This window comes from Ambystoma mexicanum, chromosome 10, assembly GCF_040938575.1.
Source record: "Ambystoma mexicanum isolate Mex_15411 chromosome 10, UKY_AmexF1_1, whole genome shotgun sequence".
NCBI lineage: Eukaryota > Metazoa > Chordata > Amphibia > Caudata > Ambystomatidae > Ambystoma > Ambystoma mexicanum.
In genome coordinates, this window is record NC_090932.1 from 675,157,998 (window position 1) to 675,179,354 (window position 21,357).

Sequence of the window (21,357 nt, forward strand, 5' to 3'; positions counted from 1 at the left end):
CAGCCCAGCGCCACAAATCCGGCGCTTCTTTGGAGAGCGTCTGGGATAAAGTACCCCCCCTGCTTCCTGATGTAGAACATGGTGGTGGTATTGTCCATGAAGATCATCACCACCTTGCCTTTCAGAGATAGTAGGAACGACTTGAGGGCCCAGAACACTGCCCATCGCTCCAGGTTGTTGATATGAAGGTCCTTCTCTTCGGACAGCCACAGGCCTCTGGCATGCAGACGTCCGGTGTGCGCTCATCGTTCTAGGGTGGCATCCGTGATGACCGTCTCCTGGTATGGAGGGCTCTGAAATCCTGTGCCTTGGGCGATGTTGGAGGGGATGCCCCACCATTCTGGTCATTGAGAGAAATTAAATGACGGAACTCGTCATCGAGAGAAATCTTGTCTGTGAAGCTTCCGGACACCTGTATCCAGTGGGCATGCAGGAATTCCTGAAGGGGTTGCATATGCAACCTGCAGAGCCGGATGATGTAGATGCAGGGAGACATCATACCCAGCAACAACTTGATGGCCCGCACTGTGGCTGTCTTTGTCGATGACAGCCGTTGCACCTTTCCTTGAATGGTTGCTATCCTCTCCTCTGGGGGTGACGCCATGCAAGATCCCATATTGAGTCTGGTGCCTTGGAACAGCGCGTTCTGTGATGGGGTTAAGAAGGACTTTGGATAGTTGAGCAGAATCCCAGATACGTCAGCAGCTAGAACGGGCGCCTCCGTCTGTCTGTCGGCCAGCTCTCAGGAGCAGGTGCCAATTAGCCAGTCATCCAGGTATGGGTATATGTGTATGCCATGTACATGTAGATGAGCCCCACAGGTGCCAGGCATTTCGTGAACACTCTGGGGGGCAACTTCAATCCAAAAGGTAGGGCCTTGAACTGGTAGTGCTGTCCCCGCACCACGAAATGTAGAAACCTTCAATGTTTCTGGAGAATGGGGACGTGGAAGTAAGCGTCCACCAGGTCTAACAACTTCAAGAGGTTTCCTCTTTACAGTTGGCCCAGCACGTGTTGCAACGGGACCATCCTGAACTTTTGGGACTTTGGGTATTTGTTCACACTGTAGGTCTAGGATAGGCCTCCAGCCGCCTGTCTTCTTTCTGTCCAGAAAGTATCTGGAATAGACTGGAGAGCTCCAGAGCCGTTGGGGGAACTACCTCTAGTGCCCCTTTTCGCAGTATGGCCAGTACCTCTTCCAGTAGCTGAGGGATGTGCTGCTCCTGACGGGGAACTGGAGGGATCTGTGGACACCAGCGTTGAAACTCCAGGGTGTGTACTTGGGCGAGAGCGTCCAGCACTCATCTGTCGGTGGTGATCTTTCTCCACTCGCTGATGAACTTAAGTTCAGGCTTGCTTCGTAGCAGGCGTCCTGCCCTGCGGGCGACGGCACCGCTGTCCTCTGCCACCATAGGCCTGTTAATGGCCTCTGTAGGCTTCCTGGGTTGTGGATCTGGAAGGTTGCCGGTACGATGTTGAGAAACCTTTGGAAGACCTGCTTGACTTTCCCCTGGATGAGCAAAAAGAAGAGTGGTGCTGCTGGAGAGTACCCAGGGAACAGGTCGTCTCTGTATCCGCTTTGATGGCCTGGAGGACTCGTCGACAACCTTCCCAAACAGATTCTCTCAGTCGAAGGGCATGTCCAGCACCTTCGCCTGGACCACCTGATGAAAATGTGTGGCTTTCATCCAACCTTGGCGACAAAGGAAGACACCATTCCCCATTTGTCAGAACCCTGTGTCGGCGAAGTCCAATGCCACTGTGATGGCATGATCAGACACCACTTCCCCTTCATGGAAGAGAGATATTGCCTCCATCTTATTGTCTGGAGGAACTCCAGAATCGGCCCCAGCTTGTACGACAACTCCTTGTCGTACCTGGCCAGGATCGCCAGTGGTTTGGCCACCTTGATAGTGGACAACATGGTGTAAATCACCTTGTTTCCCATGGCGTCCATCCTTTTGCCCTCGCAGTCCGGAGGGACCAAAAACGACAATTTATATTCACCTGGTGGCTGGGAGCACTCCTAAATGTTACATAAAGTTAACTGAGGTTTGATCAAAAGTAGAGGGGAGCAAGAGAGATTAACCAGCCCTGGCACTGGTTGGTTTTCACAATGTATAGCAACAGATGTCCACCAACTTGTAGAACTCGCCCGTCCCTCGCACACCCAGTTTGTGTTAAATAACTATAAAAGAGTAAAAAGATTTTTTATAATTATTTATAAAATAGTCCAATTTAACTGTCTTAGTTACGGAAAAAACATTTCCAAATTATAAATAATTCCAAAGTTCTGGTTTCATGATTCACTAGAACATATACACAATTCCTTCATATACTGGTGTTCACAATTGATTTCTTGTACAACAGAAACAGATTTTTAACAAAGTAATTCAACAACAATAATTTGTCAAATAATGACTTCAACATGTAATAATATTGATATGTTCCTTGTGCTGGTAAATCCTAGGGGTTGGCTCTACGCGTTTCTGCACTTTATTCCCTTCATCAGGAGCTCTTTATTCCAATATTTCAAGATTAGTCTTCATACTGTTTAATATCTACAAAAACATTTCAAAAACAATAGTCAACTGCTGACTGAGTCTATTTCTCAAGTATAATGGTATAGTGTCATGTTTCATAATATGTAATCACCCGGATGATATTCTTATGTCCGTTTCGGATAATGTAGACTTCCATCTTTCTGTACTTTTGTAAGGTGGTATACAATCCACTGAAACCTTCAGTTAAAGGAGGTATGTTAGCTGTAAAGGTAAAAAAAAAAGATACACATTGTATATATATGTATATATATATAAACTTAAGGAAGGTATGGTCAAAAACTACTTTAAAACTCACAATGTTGTCTAGATGTTATGGTATATTAAAAATGTACCTTTGAGTCAGTGTCGTGGCCCCACTCATAAATAGATAATCCAGTGGTCTATTCCTTCTGGGCACGCATAATACCTGTGTACTTTTGTCCCTTGTCTTCACAGTGACCTATTAAGGATGAATCCTCACAGATAACTGTACAATTTACCTGGTATCATGGGAATAAGTGTAGGGGGGGCGTGTCTGTCACCCTTCATAAGGGAACATTCTAGTAGGTTCTGTCTTATATTCCAGTTAGGTCTTCTCGGGCGGATACAATCTCCACAATCCTTACGATCTGTAGATCAGATCGATACCCTCCATTATTTCTATGTATTGTCAATGATAACAGCATCTTATCTCATGAGATACTACATTTTGTATTGCCTTCCTTCATTCTGTTAATCATGGCTTACCTTCCAGCCTGGTGGATCACACCGCATGTATCTGAGCGAGCGTTAAGAAAAAGAAAGCCCAAAATGGCCACCTTTTGTTTACATGCGTCATCACGTATCAACCTGATGATGACATATGTTTACAAACGTCATTCCTCTATGATGCTAATGATGCAGGACCGCAATCCCGTCCGAGTCAATAAAACCTTTTATTTTTAGACCCTATTTCAGTCTTATCATATTATATCTATAGGGATCAATTGAATAGTATAAGATATATCATACCTTTTTGGTGATGCTCTCAAGGTCTATGACAAACAGATTGTTAATCGTAAATTCAACTCATGTGCCTAGATTAGTATCAACATAGCACTAGGAACTGTAATGACTTAGTCAACACTTCAAATGTAGTGTTTGGGGGGAATAGACATGTACTATCCCTTTGTAAAGGATCTGTTCATCATGTGCTTCATACTAACGTGGAAATAAATTCTAAGCACTTTTGGTTAGTGTGAACCCTATCTGTGGGATCAATAATGAGATCTTTAAAGCGATACACTGTAGCAAAATTATTAATACATTGTAGGGGAAATGTTGTTTTACCTGGTAACTACCAAAAACATCCAAGTGATTAAATATTACCATGCACACAATCTAGTGCATTATGATTAACAATTTTTCATGTAGGATGTCCTCGATCAGTTTTCTTTCAATGTTATGCGTACACAATCCAAGCTCGATTCTAAGTATTTAGACGTTCACATGCTCATAATCTGGTGCATTGTGGTTTATGATTTTTTGTCTGGAGTATTATTGATCAGTCTTAGTTTTTAATCATTGTTACTTTAAGGTCTTGGGTATGTATACATTCTGAGAGAACCATAGATGTTATTGTTAAGCGCATGTTCCTAGATAATATTTACTTACAATTATTGATATTATTCAGACGTCCTACATCTATGTGTATCAATTCCAATTCCTGCTATGGGAAGCGCATTACTAGTGTGTTTTTATTCTGCTCCAACTCTTGTAGATGTTGTCATTTCTCTACCTCTTCCCATGTCCACAGATGTTCAGTTTGTATGTAGACAAATACTATGATGGGAGTTATCCATCCTTGATCATAAACAATTCAAACTAAAGTCCTCACTCATGCCATCCGGGGTCATGCTATTCAGTGTTTCGATCCAGTAACACTCTTTGATCCATGCGCTTCGCACGGTTACCTCCTCGGTGTGCTTTCTTGACCACTTATAAAATAATCACTTTTATTTGCGCTTTGGTATGTCTTTTTTCTTGAAATGGTGGCCCACTGGTGATTTTATATTGTGTGTTCTTATGCTGCTTTTGTGTTCGTTACATCACTCTTTGGCCTTTCTTACAGTTTGGCATACGTAATAAATACCACAGGGGCAACTCAATCCGTAAATTACTGATTTAGAGTAGCAAGTCGCAAAGTCTCTGAGTTTGATCTTATTTCCTTTCATTGGGTGTCTCATGTATCCCCCCTCATTACGTTGTTACAATTGCAACAATTCAAGCAAGAGTAGGTACACGTTTTCTTTGTACTCAAGAACAATTGTTTTTCTTTTGGTGTTCTTTACACCTTAATTAGTTGATCTTTTAGATTCCGCCCTCTAGGCAATAATGGGTGGTTTGGGGAATAATTGTTGCAACGGTGGGTCTAACTGTATCAATTGCCAGTTTTTTTAATGAGTCTGGTCACTGGATGACTCTGTCCAGAGTATCTCGATGCATATAAGAATGGGATCTCTTGACTTGCTTTTAGGTATTAGTAGTTCTGTCCTTTCCAAGTTGGCAGTCTTTATTCTTGCCCTTTCGATAAGTTCTCTTGGCTAACCCCTTTCCAAGTACTTCTCCGTCACTTTCTAATTTTCTTCATCCAGTTTATCTTCTGATGATATAATCCTCTTAAAATGGATGAATTGACTGTAGGGTAAATTATTTTTGAGATGTTGTGGATGGTGATTCAAATAGTCAAGTGAATTATTCACGTCTGTCTTTTTATGATAAATGGTGATTATTTCTGTGTCTATGATTTCCAATTCAACATCCAAAAAGTGCAATTTTGGAGTGCCAATCTCCATGGTAAATACAATTCTCTCATGAATTGAGTTGATGTAAATCAAAAATTCATCCAGATATTTTCTGCTTCCTCTCCATAGGACAAAGACATTGTATATCTCTCTTCCAGGAAATGATATTCTTCTTCCATCTTTCATTGTTCAGTATGGACATGCTCTCTAGGTGAAACAAATAGATTTGCGTAGGCAGGGGCCCATTGACGAGCCGATTGAGGTGCCTGAGGACTGCAGGTAAAATTATGCCTTTTGTCTGAAATAGTTGTTAATCAGAATTATTTTACTTAATTCTAGGATGAATTGTTTGTTGGCTAAGCAATCTTCACATCTCAATAAGGCCCACTCTAAAGCTTCAAGACAGTCTTGATGTGGTATGGATTTATAGAGTGATTGAAAGTCAAATGAGACTAGTAGATCTGTTTAATTTCAGTCTAATCCTTCAATGAATTTAAGAAATCTGTTTCTCTCAAGTACGTGTGTGTTTTCTGTACTAAGGATTGTAGAGCTCTAACAACATAAATTGCTAAAGGATTGAAAATGCTCTCAGTCTCTGCCACGATCAGGCGTAGAGGAGGTTTCTTGGTGTCTTTATGGATTTTTGGTAATTCGTAAAAGACTGGAGTGATCGGATAGTTGTTTAACAGGAATTTCAGTTTTTTCTGAAATCCAGTCTTGCTCAACTGTTCTTCCCAGAGTTTCCTTTATGATTTTTGCCACTTCTTTAGTAGGATCACCATCGATTTTCACATTTGTGTTCTCATCTTGCAATAATGTGTTTAACTGATTATGGCACCACCTTTATCTGCTGGTTTGAGGGTTAAGGTGACATTTTCTGCTATTAACTTGCTCTGATGCTATTTCTGGTGAAGTTTATTGCCTTTAGATCGCTCAACATCGGTTTCTTAAAAATGTTTATGGCTATCTTACTCACCTGCGGGTCAAAACTACTTTTTGGTTTTATTTCCAAGTTTTGGTGTTCTACCGTTTGGATTTCCCTTACTTCCTGAGAGTCAAAGAACACTTTGAGTCTGATTTTTCTCGTCAACCTGTGAAGATTGTTTTTTTCTTCCAGTAAGTTAGAGTTCTGTGTAGGGATAAGACTGAGTACGTCCAATTGGATTTGAGTTAATGTCCTTGATGAAATGTTGATCACTAGCTGTTTGTTTTGTTCTTTGATCTTAGATTTCGTTTGGCTTCTTCTTGATGTTTATTTTCTAAAAAGACGTTTGATTGGGTTGAGCGTTCAAGGTTGTAGCTTCCTGTGAAGTGTGTAGATTAGGTATTCTTTGCGGCTCGACTGCCAAGGTTTGATTTTCTTCTCCACTGCTTTGTACTTCGCTTCTTGGTTCACTTGTGTCCTAGGGTGGAGCTCTTGGTTTCTGGGGTGGTTTCCTATGTTGTGGTGGTCTCGCTTGTTTGTAATACTCTTGCCAAGAGTAGACTATGTCTTGGGAATAATCAAGGGTGTCCCTTCTGAGTTTTTTCACCTTTCTCTGTTCTATGTCTTTCTTGTAATTCTCTAAGCACTTGTTGACTTCCTCCAAAGTGATTTTTAATTTGTTTGTGGTTTTGAATGAGGCCAGTTGTTCCGTTAAATCCTCTACTTCCTTATCAAGGTTAACTGATTTAGAAAGTTCTTCTATTGCGAGGAGTATTAAATCAAGGCAGCATTTATTTAGGGTCTGCTCCCATTTTTTTGAGAAACTCATGGTTGTCCTTGCAAAGGGTTGATCGCACATATACCCATAAACCATGTGGTATTGCCCTCTTGATCACTCTCTCCAGTTGTGTTATAAGTTTTTCTGGGTTGGTTGTTGTAGGAATACTACTCTCAATTTCCTTTATTAATCCTAGAATCAGAGTGGCTTCTTTCTCGAATGCAAGAGAAGTTGCGTGTTCATTTGTTATGGTGTTTATTTTTGAAAAAGACATATCCTTCCTGTTTTCTAGATGTGGGTGCTACCCAGGCTGCCCTATTTGAGTCACCATCCACAACATCTCAAAAATTACCCTACAGTCAATCCATCTGTTTTAAGAGGATTATATCATCAGAAGATAAACTGGACGAAGACAATGAGAAAATGACAGAAGTATTTGGAAAGGGGTTACCCAAGAGAAGTTATCGAAAGAGCAATAATAAAGAATGCCAACTTGGAAAGGACAGAACTACTATTACCTAAAAGCAAATCCAAAGAGATCCCATTCTTATATGCATTGAGATACTCTGGACAGAGTCATCAGGAGACCAGACTAAAAAAAAAAAAAAACTGGTGATTGATGCAGTTAGACCCACAGTTACAACAATTATTCCCCAAACCACCCATTATTGCCTATAAAAGAGGATGGAATCTAAAAGATAAACTAATGAAGACAGAAACACCACCAAAAGAAAAACAATTGGTCTTGAGTACAAAGAAAACAGGTACCTACCCTTGCTTGAATTGTTGCAATTGTAACAACATAATGAAGGAAGGGGAATACATGAGACACCCAATGAAAGGAAATAAGATCAAACTTAGAGACTTTGCGACTTGGAACTCTAAATCAGTAATTTTCAGATTGAGTTGCCCCTGTGGTATGTATTACGTAGACCAAACTGTAAGAAAGGCCAAAGAAAGCAGCATAAGAACACACAATATAAAATCACCAGTGGCCCGCCATTTAAATGAAAAAAGACATACCTCTGCGCAACTAAAAGTGATTATCTTAGAAGTAGTCAAGAAAGCACACCGAGGAGGTAACCATGCAAAGCACAAGGATCAAAGACAGTGTTACTGGATCGAAACACTGAATAGCATGACCCGCATGGCATGAATGAGGACTTTAGTTTCAATTGTTTGTTATGATCAAGGATGGATAACTCCCATCATAGTATTTGTCTACATACAAACTGAACATCTGGACATGGGAAGAGGTCGAGAAATGACAACATCCATAAGAGTTGGAGCAGAATAAAAACACACGAGTAATGCGCTTCCCATAGCAGGAATTGGAATTGATACATAGATGTAGGATGTCTGAATAATATCAATAATTGTAAGTAAATATTATCTAGGAAAATGTGCTTAACAACATCTATGGTTATCTTTGAATGAATACCCTTGACATTAAGTAACAATGATTAAAAACTAAGACTGATCAATAATACTCCAGACAAAAAAAAATCATAAACTACAATGCACCAGATTATGAGCATGTGAATGTTTAATTACTTAGAATCGAGCTTGGATTGTGTACGCATGACATTGAAAGAAAACGGATTGAGAACATCTGTCACGACTTGGGGAATATTGGCGGCTCTGGAACCGATGGAAACGACATACTTCGATGAAGTTTCTGTTACGTTCCGTACAACGCCGGGTGCAGGTCTAGTCTTCCCTGTTTGCAGCACGTCCGACGCCAGTTGTTTTGTTTCCTCACTTCCAGCTTTCGGGCACGTTGCAACGTCCTGTATTCCTGGCCGTCTGCTGTTGCCTACACTCCCGCTGTTTCCTGCTTACCATTCCTTCCCGTTTGCTTCCTCTAAACCTTCCAGTTCGGTTTTCTGCCTTTCTCAGTTTCAATCTGCTTTCTACCCATCCTCCTTTCATTTCCCTTTTACCTTTCCTCACATTCCTCCCGTCTCCCGTTAATTTCTCTGCTTCCTCTCCTTCCTTCCCACTGGTCATTTTTACCTTTCTCCATTCGCTCATACCGACCTACTGTGCACAGACTCCTGGCCTGCTACTTGGATTGCTCCGCCTTCTCCTTTTGCCATTGTTTGAATGCCATCGTGTTTATTGACCCGCGCCTGTCCCTGGACTGCCTCCGCAACCCCGGCTCTGGGTTCCAGCTAGACACGCTTCTTGTGCTGCAGTCAAAGTTTTTATTGTGAAAGAGAAATAAACTTATTATTGATATAATGCGAAGAGTTCTAAGTTTGGGTAATATATGGTCACATAGTTCACTGTGAATAATACAATATTTGTGAAACAAAGGTGGTTGACACTGAGTTGAAGAACAGGAGACAGGAGTAGTCTGTGTTTAATATTTTTCTGATATATTCATCCCTCTCTGTCATAACACGGTCTCCCGACAACAAAAAATACAGAGCGTGACCTCCCTTATATGCACTTAATAATTTTGCTACAGTGTATCACTTTAAAGATCTCCTTATTGATCCCGCAGATAGAGTTCACACTAACCAAAAGTGCTTAGAATTTATTTCCACGTTAGTATGAAGCACATGATAGACAGATCCTTTACAAAAAGGCATAGTAGATGTCTATTCTCCCCCAACACTACATTTGAAGTGTTGACTAAGTCATTACAGTTCCTAGAACTATGTTCATACTAAACTAGGCACATGAGTTGAATTTAGGATTAACAATCTGTTTATGTCATAAACCTTGAGAGCATCACCAAAAAGGTATAATATATCTTATACTATTCAATTGATCCCTATTGATACTGAAATAGAGTCTAAAAATACACATTTTTAATGACTCGGACAGGATTGCAGTCCCGCGTCATTAGCAACATAGAGGGATGACGTTTGTAAACATATGACGTCACCACGTCGATACGTGATGACGCATATAAACAAAGGGCGGACATTTTGGGCTTTTTTCTTAACGCTCGCAGAGATACACACGGTGGGATCCACCACGCTGGAAGGTAAGCCAAGATTAACAGAATGAAGGAAGGCAATAAAAACTCAGTATGTCATTAGATAATATGCCGTTATCCTTGGCAATACATATAACTAATGGAGAGTATCGATCTGATTTACAGATCGTAAGGATTGTGGAGATTGTATCCGCCTGAGAAGACCTAACTAGAATATAAGACAGAACCTACTAGAATTTTCCCCTATGAAGGGTGAACGTAGGTAAGACATAAGAATATCATCCAGATGATTACATATTATGAAACAGGATAGTATACCATTATACTTGAGAAATAAACTAAGAGTCAGCAGTTGTTTTTGAAATATTTTTTGTACATATTAACCAGTATGAAGATTCATATTGAAATATTGGAATAAAGCACTCCTGATGAAGGGAATAAAGTGTCGAAACACCTAGAGCCAACCCCTAAGGGTTCTTCATGAGGTCCAGGCCCTCATCCCAAATATCGTCCAGAAGGGGCACCGCCATGATGACGCTTCCTCTTCTTCTTCTTCTTCGCTGGCGGCTGATCGGGTGCTGGGGATCACACGTACCGTAGCCGGAGGCATCCTCATCTGGCTCTCTGACACCAAGGTGTGTAGAGTCGACAGAATACTCAATGAAATGTCCCGCGGCTGAGATGGCAGAACAGGAAAACTAGGCCGTGCGCCATCATCCTACTTTTCAACATCTTCGTGGACCCTCGTAAGGACTCCTGGTTTTCGTCGTCAGTGGACGAGACCTCCATGGCTTCGGCGACTGCCTCGGAGGGCTGTTTTGGTAACTCCTCATGCCCCCGTTTTCTCCCCGGAGGGTCTTGAACCAGGGCCTGAGCCAGTTTCCCCCCCTTCGTCAGACTTTGCCAAAGTCATTGCTGCAGTGTCGGGCCTTGGGGGTAGGGATACCTTCTGAGCCATGGGGGCTACCCTCGCAGGATGCGCACCCTTAGCTGTCGTGGCAGTAGCAGTCATCGATGAAGTCTTAAGCCTGTGCCAGTTCAGCCTCCTTGGCCTGTTCGGCCGCCTTCTCCTCCGTCAGTGGCTTCTCGGATTTCTCACATAGTTTAGCCGGGGTAGTGTTACGCTCACCTGGTCTCTGCGGAGGCGTTCGGGCGTGGTTTCCGCCGTCCTGGAACTTGAATCACCCCCTTCAGGCCTCTCCCTCAGTAGAAAAGCTATGAGCCGTGGTACGTGGTGATACTGCTGCTGCGTGGAGATAACAGTGTGTGAGTGCGCCAATCTGTGATTGTTGTACCTCTCGAACCCTTCACCCCAAAGTACGGTCCTGGTAATCTTGGTATTCAAGTGGAAAGGAGCTGATTAGGCCCAACACGATTCCTTTCTTCGGTTTCAGATTAGTGGCATCTTTTTTGTAACATGTGTCGGCACAATCATGAGGAAATGTCACAACTCGTTTTCGCCAGTCGATCCTAGGATTGTGGGTCTCCAGCCAGGGCATTCCCAATATAATCTGGAACTGAGGAGCACCGATGAGATCGAAAGTAATGTTATCTTGATGCTCGTCCTCGGCAGGGGTGAGTCGAATGGGATCTAGTTCCTTCACTGATCCCTGATAAGGATTAGTCCAGTCCAGCTGCCACTATGCTTCTCCTTATGATTGCAAAGTCTTTCTTGAGCTCTTGTGATGCTGTTCGTTCTGTTTAATGTCTTCATATGTTGCTCCTATTTATGCCCGCAATAATGTCTCTCTTCTGTTTTCTTCCCTTAGATGGAAATGCGGCCTCAATGCAGCTGTGAGACGCGAGATGCGGCCGGATGGAAGATGGATGCTACCGCAATGTTCGACAGCAGGTAAGTTATGGTTTAAGGAAAAGCGCGAAGTATGGCGAAGCGCAACCTTAAACTGACTGTTTTTTCAATGTCTAACCTCGTCTTCTGTTTTTCCTTGCAGGCGCTGCTGTCAACGATGGTGCGTGTCATGTTGCGGTGCCAAGATGAAGATTTCGGCGTTCTGGAAAATGTAAAGATGAATACTTGGTTCGCCGAAGAGATGTACAGGTAAGAACAGCTTCCCCCAGTTGGTAAGTATGCTGGCAGGAAGCAGGATGTCCAGGAAGCAGGATCTTCAAAGGTAAGTATGAACTCAGGCGACGGTGAGCGTTACGTTCTGGTTTACTTTTGTTCATGAGCCTGGTGGCAAAGGCGCCAGGACAGTGTCCACCCAGGTCTCCTGTGCATGCGACCCCTGCATGCCTGTGCCCCTGACTTCATGACCATGACAGGTAGATGACTTTCTCTTCGAAGAGGAGCTTGATTGCTGGCTGGCAATGGAGGTGAAAGGTGATGCCGACTGCGCCCTATCTACCTAGGAACCCGCTTCCGCTGTGAACCCGGTGGACTCAGACTTGCAGCTCTTAGCCTTAACTTGGGACCCACGGATGAGGCGCCCTCAAAGGACCTAGAAGACCACTCCTCGGACCAGCCGGTCCTGGGTGAAGCAAGACCCTGCTCGGAGCATGGGTCAAATGCCTTGGCATTAAGCCACACCGCCATTCTACTATGCCTGTCCTTTGTCATCTTCTTGGAGAACGGAGGCATATCTCGCACTGCACCTCCCTGTGGACTGGGTGCAGGCAGTAGAGGCATTGTAGGTGCTTGTCCTCCACAAACTCTTTCTGTAGCCCGCATTTGGTGCAGGGCCTGAAGAGGGACCTTCCCTCCTTCTCGTCCGTCATTGTCAGAGGCCTGCATAGTTGGCCCAAAGGCCTTCTAGAATCTTCAACGATCTTCACCCTTGAGGGGCACAGAACTTCACCGACAACTGTTCCCCACTGTCGGCAGATGAAGCAAAGAGCACAAAGGCCTCTTTGAAACAAAAATAGAAACTTTTCCATCAAAAACACAAAGAAACGTACAAATAGGTCAGAGAGCAAACTCGAGGACTCCCAACACTGAAACGTGCAGTAGAAATCTGAAGATGGCTGCCAGAGGAGGGGCTTAGGGAGAGGACTGTCCTTGGATGGGGACAGTATGACCAAGAAGACAGTGATTGGTTTAGAGGAGGAATAAGAAATTGAAACTGTTTTTTCTTTCACTTCAATAACGCTGCGGGAGCCATACACACACTACAAGAAGCACAACTGAGCAGCTAGTGACTAGTGACTAGGAGGTGGTCCGCCAACTGCCCCAGATGCATGAACTAACTGAGCAGATTTAGCGGCCCAGAGTAGGGGCACCCACTGCGCTAGCCACACCAAAAGACAAGTTTGTGCTATCAGCGCAGCGTGGATATCAAAGGAAGGGCAGTGGCGGACCGCAGTGCCATGGAAGTCTTTCAAAAGCAGAAGGCACTGGAGCGTTGGAGGATTAGGACCAAGTGCATAGGGCCCGTCAACCACAACCATTGCTGGGTCACACCACAGGGGAAGCAGCTCCGGAGGAAATAGCTAAACTTAGCGCCAGATGCCTGAATGCAGAGCAGGCCACCGCTCAAAACGAAACCCACCAAAGAACCGTGAAAAGAGCAAAATCAACAACCCCCCACTGTACAGTTAGTTCTGACACAGCAGCAGCCACGCTGGACACCAGCACAAATCGAGTCTCTCATTCTCTGTAAACTTAGAAGATCAATTGAAAGACTACAGAGTGAGAACTGGAGATGAAGCGTCCAACGTCCTTCAACGGTTGAAAGCATAAGACAGGGGATCAGCACTCTGCAAGATTAGATACATGCAAGAACCAAAGGAATCAAGCCGAGGGCCCGAACCGAGGCGTGGCTGAGCAGGAGGATCAAGGAAATATCACAGGTTTAACACACCATGAATATCAGTTTGACTGTATAGTTGCATTACCCTAAAGGGGCGTGCCATTGCCAGTCAATGAAGGTCGGCAATTGACTGGATACATCTTGGGACACAAGTTAGAGACTACGAGGCTGGCAAAACATGAGCCCACAAGCATGGAAAAATGTCTGGACCAAACCAAGCTGACACAGAAAGTTGCCGTAAGAGTTGCAGTTTTGTTGTGGAGTTTAACGTCCAAGCTAGGCAAGGGCTCTCCCATGACTGGCCCTAGTTCTTGAAGGGCATCTCTATTACCTGGGAAATGTTTGTTTCTTTGTTTCTTGAGGGGGAGGGAAGGATGGGTGTCACAGGGGATGGGGAATAAGGAGGGGGAACAACACTCAAATGTTACAGAGCATTGAAGCACCAGTGGCTGAAAAGTAGAGGGTTGTGAAACATCCAGTAGCACACTACGGGACAAACACCAATAGCACACCAAGCTATCTAGCCCCCGAACCAAAGGTGGCAAGGGAATAACGCACACTGTGGGATGGCAGTTAGCAGCACAGTGAGGTGTGGGACATTAAACATGAAAGGGCTCAACTCTCTAAAGAAAGTGCACCATGCTCTTACGGGAGTTCAAACTATCGGGATTAGTATGTCTTATTCGTACAGTAAACCAAACATAGAAATGCGGAGGAATACGCGCTTAAAGGAAAGGACATTGGGGGTGCTATTTGGGCCTCAAGTGCTGCAAAGAAAGCAGGGGTGGGCATATTATACCGGGCTTCATTAGGCCTCACAGGGACAAGCACATTCAAGCACTCGGAAGAAAGGTACTTGGCAGTGAAGTGAACCATTGGGCAAACTGTGGTGACCTTCTGCGCCATATACGCACCCAACCAGAAGCAACCTTCATGTTTTAAATTGGTGCTCGAGTTCCTGGAGGAATGGGGGTAACGGGGAAGAGCCATAATCTGCAGGAGAGATCTTAAGATAAGGGACCCCAAGTTACATTGGAGCTCACAGAGAAGTGGCGGGTTACCACCACAGGTCTCTAGTAGAGGCAACCCCTCTGAAATCTTACGTGAGGCATATTTGATAGATACATGGAGTGCAACACACCTTACCACAAGAGCTTACACTTTTTACTCCCTGCCCCAGCAGACCTATTCCTGTATCAACTACACGTTGATAGAAGCAACGCTAGAGTTCAGAATAGTAGACACAGCAATCACAATTCTCAGATGATCAGACCATGATATGAGTACCCTCACGTTGGAACTAGGGCCAAGCACCCCAACGGGACACAGGTGGGTGTGCAATGATACCCTTTGTAAAGGCCCCCCTCTCTAGGAAATTGGCGAATACTTCAAGAATAATGACACAGGAGAGACCTCGCTAAACATAGCGTAGAAGGCAGCTTAGGTGACCATCCGAGGCGTGTTGATAGCGGAGGGAGTGGCAAAAAGAAGAGCTTGTACGCTTCAGGATGTGGCACTGAAAAAAAGAGATCAGAGCCAAGGAGGTAGCACTCCATAGAAGGGTAGATCCGCCCTTGGAAAAGGTGGCAAAGATCAGGGTGCTCCGAAAGGAGTTGAACAAACTATGGAAAGCCAAGACCCTGACCCAGCTACGATACCTGAAGCAACAGTACGCTGAGAAGGGAGACAAGGCACACACAATGCTAGCATCCAGATTGAGGGCACAAAGGGCAGACATAGCAGTGAATAAAATCATGAGCACATCAGGGAAAGTCCTAATCAGCCAGTTAAAAATAACCCTGCGCTTTGCCCATTTCTATGCAGCAATGTACATGTGAGAAACCTGAGGGTATTCTTCCAGGTAAACCCCAGTAATCCCTTATTCAGGTGGCCAGGACACAGCTATCATTGTTGGATCCAGTTTCTGGGAGTAGACTAACATGGGAGGATCACCTGGATATGGGAGCCCGGGGTTATGCTATCCAGGTGAGATGCAGTACCATCACGGGAAGGATAGCGTGGGGAACGAAGTTCCTGAAGCTTTTAGAAGCTATTCCCGCTCATCATTCCTTCCGCCCATTGAATCCCCCCTACCCAAAGGTAAATCCAATGACCTCTCCATATCTGGCAAATCACATAGAAGCTCAAACCCAGTTTCATTCAAAAACCAGAACTCCCAGAATCCCTGCTTTCTGTTACCTATCCGAACACTACCAGTTATTCTTCTCCTCCTCCCTTTAATTATTATTTCCCGTACTCCCAACCTGCTCCAATAAAACACTAGCATCCCCATAAACCCACTTGTTTATTTCATAATAATAATCCTGCTCATTCCCGGTTGTTTCACAGCACCTACCAATCTCCCCATTCTGAGTTTATCAAGAACCCTATCGAGAAGGCTATTATTTTGTGTAACACCTTTTCTCCATCCTACCCTGTAGGATACTCAAGAACTCTACCATTTCCTGTTTATAACTGGAACACTACTTTAGATTGTAGCAAACAACAGACTTGTAATAAAACTGTTTACATGACATGTCCCGACACAAGGGTCAGGCAAAGTCAAGCAATTTACTTAAATCACCCCGGCCTCCCCGATGGCCCTTCTTTTTCCCCACAGGGATAAAAGGTGGAGCAAGAGAGCACAGTACGAGCAAGGCAGGCGGCACGACGAGACAGCTATCCAGCCCTGGCAGTTCAAGAGGAGGAGAAAAGTGGCGAATATCAGAAGACAAGGAAGGACACAACCTTGCCCTTTTTGACACAGACCCGCGAAACCTCCACAGATGGAATCATAAGACCGAGGAGAATAGCCCAAGTGTGTTGCACCAGATGTCACCGGTACACAGAGCGTGTCGACACTGATAAGCGCAAGCAAGGGAAAATCCTGCTACTGTGGTACGGGCCGTGACTCCAGTAACGAAGAAAGCCAAGCGTTTCATCACAGGCGGTGAGTCGAGGGGAGGGTTCTATGTCTTAAAATTGCGGCAAAAATGGCCGCTATTACAAAATATCGCAGCAAAAATGCTGTGGTTTTTTGTGCCACAATCATTTAAAGGATGCGGGGGACACCCCTGCAACCCCCAGACCCATTATACCATTTAAGAGGAGCGGGGGACACCCCTGCTCCCCTTTACTGGGTCAAACCACAGCATTTTTGCCGCAATTTTTTTTACCAGTGACATTTTTGCCACAATTTTATTACCTCATACCGAGGGGAGAGCCGATAAGAGCCGGGCTGTGGTGAATGAAAGTCGCAAAGTGGCAAGTTACACCAAGTTCAAAGAACTGTAAAAGTGTTAAGGGGAGACCAGCTGCAGAGGGAACCGGCACCACGTGGGTGCTAACTCGAGACACTCTGGTCGATTCCCGTCTTAGTGAAACTACAGATACCAGAAGTCCGTAGGAGAGCCGCCAGGATAGGTCAAAGTGGTCACACAGGAGGTCAATCAAAATTACCGTACAGTCGAAAGCCTTTGACCTAAGAACTGTAGAGACAGTAAGGGAAGTGAATCCCATCAACATAGATGGTAAATGTGAATGTGAAGTTGGCAAGAGTGAACCCGGACAAGGGATGCTGACAAAGAGAGGGCAAAGTATAAAGTTCCAAGAAACAGTGTGTCGACAAGCGTGAACCCGACAGAGGGATGTTCACTGGCACTGTTTAAAAAGAAAGATTTTGTGAAGCAAGAAGTATTGCAAGACAACGGGAAGAGAAGCGCCTCTTGTCATTTGGGATTGGAGCTCGCCCCAAGGGAGATCCAGGGGGTGAAGCCATCACCCAAACTGTTCCAAAGGGTCAGCACCCAGAAGAGGGGGACCTAGGGGTGAATAATTATCACCCTGATCAAGTGAACCCTAGAGAGGGAGGATCAAAGTGAACTGTTAAAGAGACATTGTAAAACAGGAGAAGTACACTGTACAGCTTGTCATATGGGGCTCGAACCCGACCAAGGGAGAAACCAAGAGACGAAACAGAAGGAATTGTTATTTGATTGGCGCAGGGTCAGCACCCAGAAGAGGGGGACGCAAGGGTGAAGCTATCACCCAGAGTGATATTCTGAAGGGTCAGCACCCAGAAGAGGGGGACCCAGAGGTGAAGAATCCTCACCCTAAATGAAGGCAGAAAACACACATTCATTGCAAACTTTTGTTTTATATTAAATACTTCAGGCCCTCGAAGGCAAAATACTATCCTGTGAAACAAGAGACCGGAAGAGAACGGTTGACTAGTGCACGGACAGCTAGAGTGTGTGCTGTGCTCCAAGATCCCACTTTACCCCGTGCATAAAGTGTTGGGAAGGGAGACCCAGGCTGCCGCCATCCTGACATATTATTTGAGAACGCTTCTTTTTTTCCTTGAAAACTATCCCACACCCTTTTTGTATTAGTTGTAAAGTTTGGCAATAGGTTTCTTGGTATAGGCCACCCAGCATTCTTGTTCAATAAACAGCCTTGAACAGTGATCACTTACATCTGTCTTACTTGTTGCCACCATGAGTTCCTCACATACATGACTGAGAGCCCGGAGGGTGCTAGAGGTGGCGTGCAATACCTCACTGGACTGGGGCCCAAGACACCCACAGCAGAAGACAGCAAACGACTTAACACCCCTCCCGATAGCATTGAGGTCCTTAAAGCAATTTCGAAGCTCAGAGCGGGCTCAGCACCAGGGCAGGATGGCTATACCCCGGCCTTCTACAAGGCATACGGGCCAACCTTTGCCCTGTTTCTCACAACGCTTTTTAATAACATATTGCAGACAGGCCACACACCACCATCGTTCAACCAGGCCAGGATTATAGTCTTGCCTAAAGAGGGGAGGGACAAGACAGACTGCGGCTCATACCGCCCGATATCACTTATTAAAATAGACGCAAAAATATATGCAAGTGTTCTGGCAGCCCGGTCGAGTAGTAGCCTTCTCACATTGGTACACAATGACAAAGTGGGGTATGTAACGGGGCGGTAGGGCTCAGACAATATCCGCAAGACCCTGGACCTAATCGACAGTCTGAATGCAGAAAACGTAGACCCGATTCTAAAATCAATCGATACTGAAAAGGCTTTTTACAGGGTGGAGTAGCACTTTCTACATGCAGTCCTTCGCATGGTGGGCTTGGGGGGGGGGAGGGACAATAGACAACAGGTACTCAAGTGCTGTACAAAAACACGATGGCCCAAGTGGTAGTCAATTGGAGAGCCTCAGATAGCTTTCGGTTAAGCAGGTATGAGTTGGTTTCAAGTATATATTTGGGTGGGTCTAACCCTCTAGGACTTCTGTACAAGTATGCCATTAACATCTCCTAAGAGGAACCCGGCTCCTGTTTTCTGAATCCCTGAGGGAATTATCACAGATTATTTTTAGTTTACTTACTAAGATGATTGGGCTTTCCAACTATTCATTTGGACACAGTAAATTTATTTTCTTCGTATATATTACGAGTTTGGTTTTGGCACACTTGGAGATTAGCCGATGTTGTGTTCATATATGTAAAGAGATTCAACAGAAATATGTTACTAATATGCGTATAGATGACCGGTTCCACCGTTCTTAAACTGTAATGCACTTCACAGGCTGATCATCGCACATCTCGAGACGAGTCACGCTGGTCTCAGCTCAAAAGAGTAAAATAGAAGATCACTCAATGTTCTCCTATTTTAATGGATATATGCTCAAATCACAATATAGAACTACTCCCAGGACCACTACATAGCTGGATATGGGTCCATCGAGGTTATAGTTTCAGTACCCTTCTGGTCCGCAATTGTTTCAAATGCTGCATCAAACACAGTTTGTTAAGTGATTGATTTCTAGAAGAATATTGGCACCCAACAACAACTTAAGACTCTGCCATAATGCACTCCGGGTTGTAACTAACCATTGAGTCAGTTTAAGATGGCTGCCCATACTGCAGGGTGTTTTGACTTCACTTAGCCGCCACGTTAAGTTGCCATGACCACCAGCTCGGCGAGACACTTAACAATGTCTTGTCTCAGCAGCTGTACCATGATAATGCTAGAGACACTTACACGCCGAGAATCCCGGCAAGCGGAACAGTAGGGATACCAACCCTTCCATGGAGGTAAGTGTGGTCCCACCCTCCCCTCTCTTGTGAGTGAACACTGTGGGTAACATCTTTAAGACTCACTGCATTCCTAAACCTACGGAGCTGTTGTAGATCGCTGCAACCATAAACAGTCCCCACGATTCACAAGTGGCAGTACAAGGCTAAAGTACACACTTGTGAAGGCCAATAGGGGTCCCCCGTGACCATGCAATGGGCCACACCATGGCTCGGCACATTATATATTGTGCACATCATTTATTGTGTATGCAGAGACCCCCCCATTTTCAGAGTTTACATACAATGTTTGGAATTTTACTAGGTGGGACTGCAACCACACTAGACCAGACTCAACGCACTGCTTGATAGCGCACACTTCACATGCAACTTCCTGTAAAATATGGTAAGTGTTTCCTATCCCAAAGGGGAAGAGACTAGTCATTGTTGTGACAGGCTCTGTAATTAAGGACCTTCTACACCCTTGTGTGTTCATAGGAGATAGTGCATATGTAGCACTATACTACCTGATCCATTGCGATTGGACAGGGACTTTAGCAGCCCACTTCCCAGATGCTGATTGAATACACTAATTCCATGAGCTACAGTCATTCAAGCACGGTAAGTTCCCCAGTGGGGACACAGTTCTAGCTACCTTTTGGAGGTATTGAAATAACTATCCCAGACATACACCCTTACTTAGTACATTCAATTTGTTTTGTAGATCATCATCACAGGAAGCTCTTGCCAGAGGCCCGAACACAATTCCCGGGCCTGATGAAGGCCGTCCTATTCACAGCTATCAAAGTTGGCTGAAACACAGCTGTGTTGACTTTTTATACAGTACAGTGTTTAGTATATACACTGGGCACCAAGTTTATGTTCTCAAAACCTATATCAATTCAATTCCCTTTAAAATAAAAAAGGGCTGTACTGATGAGATGTTTTGTGCTATGTATGTATAGTAATTGGTACTATTGTTTAAGTTTCACTGTATGTTTTGGTTTGGGAATGTTTTGCGTTCACTTACCTGTGACAATGATTAGCCTGTATCTAATTAAACATATGTTGTTTTTGTCCCAATACTCATTAAATCTTTGGGTCTTTTTGTTCATCCGGGTTCCCTTGATAATTTTCTCGATATATATATATATATATATAGAAGGGCTAGTAACTTGCCTGCCCAAGTATTAAGCTTGGAGCCAACAGTGTACATTTGTGCTTGTTGCTCTTTCTGGGAGTGTTGGGGCTGTACCTGCGCTGGTGGTCCATGTGGTTCTATCGACATTTAAACTGATAAGCCTTGAGACCAGAAATCTATTATTACAGTTAGCGTTCCAAATGTTTATTTACTTAATCACAGTATCACAATTCAATATTTGTATGTTTCCATTGGCATACAGGAAGATTGCACATGTTTTTTTAGCAAAGTTAAAGAAGCTGCAAACACCCTAATCTACAGATTATTCAGAAATGCTGACATTAGTTCATTAGTCAACTCTGTTTCATTCCTTCATTCATACTCCATCATACTAGCAAGTGCAAA

The 21,357-nt window shown here is 44.2% G+C and overlaps 1 protein-coding gene across 4 annotated transcripts in view; it reads right to left on the reverse strand.

The window, feature by feature from the left end:
- The window catches only part of U2SURP (U2 snRNP associated SURP domain containing), a 1,877,492-nt gene that overhangs the window by 1,662,893 nt on the left and 193,242 nt on the right, over nucleotides 1–21,357 (reverse strand). The gene's annotated exons all lie outside the window — the stretch shown is intronic.